Raw genomic sequence first — 2,371 nt, forward strand, 5'->3', positions numbered from 1 at the left:
AAGCTCCTCCTGGCCAGAGGCTGGACTTTCCGAAGCCATTTGCTGTGAGCTAACAGGGATCACATAATCCCAGCCCTGGGAGTCTTCACCATCTGGAAGTCCATCCTGGAGTGAGAATTTTCTCCTGAAACCCAGAAGCACCCAAAGTCAAGTTTCATCAAGGGGGTCTAATGGTTGCATTCACTCATCAGTAACACACCTGCAAATGCCTTGAGCGAGAATGTAAGCTCCACTCGCGTAGAGACCTCCTTAACCACAGTAAACACAAATACTGTGTCTGTGACAGTTTGAATGGATAAAGAAACGGTTCCAGAGAATAAGGAATAGGGACCAAGTTTGGACCAGGGAAGGCAAACCACAAGAGTTAAAAAGAAGCAACTCAGAATCAGAAATGAGCATGGGAACGTAAATTGTCAGGAACTCACAGAAATATTGGGGGAGACACTGGACTTCCCACTGGACATGGGATGGGAGAGAAAGCTTTTTCTTCAAGTTCCAAATGTTAGAATGACTTCATCTAACACTGAGACTTTTCTTTCTCTGCTTATATATAATTTTACAAAAACTGTGTAATGGTCATCATGCTATGTCATAACTATTGGAACATGCTCTTTTTTTTTTTTTTTTTTTTTCCAGAGAATCACAGTACATTTGTACTTAAAAAGAGAAGTCTGGCCAAGTGTGGAGGATCAAATGGAGGGGAAGAGAAAAAGGCTAAGAAGGTGGTGTAGGAGGTTTGCACAAGGCATTTGCAATGAAGACTGAGGGAATAGTCTATTTTCAAGAGGTACAATTAACTGACCATGATTACTAATTGGAAATGGCAGATGAGGAGGAAGTGAAGCAAATGAGGTAGAGGATGATACAAAGAACTGAGACGTAAAATCCCTGCATCAGCAGGCGGACTCTCAACCTGCGCCACCAGGGAAGCCCTGGAACATGCTCTTTTCACTTAGAAGTAAACACCGATGTACATTTTAAAAAGTCAAGTTTCATAAAAAAAAAAAAAAAATTTGGATTTTCAAATGCCATTCCAGGTAGAGGCACTGTTTCCTTAGATAATTTGTATCCAAGATCAGAAGAAGGGGTACTTATGGCAGCAAAGCATATTGGAATTACTTGCGTGCAAATCTCACCTCCAATTCTTGTTTTTTTTTTTTTTTCATTCCTGGAACAAAAGGGTCTCAAGACAGAAGAAAGGATGCATCTTTGTTCTACACCTAGCTCAGTGCCCGGATTCATCTAAGTGCTCAATTAACGCTCTCCAGGGACGGAATGAATGAGTCAAATACATTGTAATCAATATATTATTACTCAGAAAAATCCAGATATTAAATCACGCACTTCAATTATTCCCTCTGTCTGTTTTTCTGTAACTTTTGCTTTCTGCTATTCCTATCAGAACATTTACATCATACATCCTATCCCACCAAAGTTATTACCGGTTTGAGAGGCGTCTATAAATTATATTCTTTAAGATATACAAGGCAGGTGGGGGTGAACTTCTTGATCCAATTGAAGGTGAAAAGTTGAAAAGTGTGTCTGTCCCTTGCAAATTCCTTCCTTAGGAATGAAGTTTTAACTGACTTGTCATGGTCAGCTGCGTGACCCCAGCAAGCCCCTGGTAGTCCCAGAATCCACGTCAAGATCCATAAAAAGAAAAAAAAAAAAAACTTATGTTACCTTTATAGAAATGAAAGAAATGTATACATTTTAAAAAGTTGTTTCAGGATTTTGAGTCAGAGAAGTTCGCAGCTATATGAGTGTGCCCCCTAGTGGTTAAATAATCTGATGATTAAAAACACCTATTGGGCTTCCCTGGTGGTGCAGTGGTTGAGGGTCCGCCTGCCGATGCAGGAGACGCGGGTTCGTGCCCCGGTCCAGGAAAACCCCGCGTGCCGCGGAGCGGCTGGGCCCGTGAGCCATGGCCACTGAGCCTGCGCGTCCGGAGCCTGTGCTCCGCAACGGGAGAGGCCACAGCAGTGAGAGGTCTGCGTACCGCAAAAATAAATAAATTTAAAAAAATAAAAACAAAAAAGACTCCCAAGGACTGCCTGAGAACGTTGCTAGAATATTTAGCCCTCTGCTCATTTCATGTAAAAAATAAAGTATAAATAAGGAGGTGAAGGGGCTGGTGTGTAGTCAGGTGCGTTCACAGGTATGTACTCAGAGGGGGCTTGAGAATGAGGCCGAGTGGAAGTCTTGCTTTTTCTGCAGCTTTTTATTCAACGTGTGACCAGAGGAACTAGAAAGGAAGAGAGAAACAATCAGCGTCCCATTCACTCTACGATGTGGTCTTAATAGAAGCTTATATAACCTGTTTCCTTCACCCATCAAACAAGGGGTGAGATGGTCTCGGAAAGGCTTCCTT

Source organism: Lipotes vexillifer, unplaced genomic scaffold, assembly GCF_000442215.2.
Source record: "Lipotes vexillifer unplaced genomic scaffold, Lipotes_vexillifer_v1.1 scaffold512, whole genome shotgun sequence".
Lineage (NCBI taxonomy): Eukaryota > Metazoa > Chordata > Mammalia > Artiodactyla > Lipotidae > Lipotes > Lipotes vexillifer.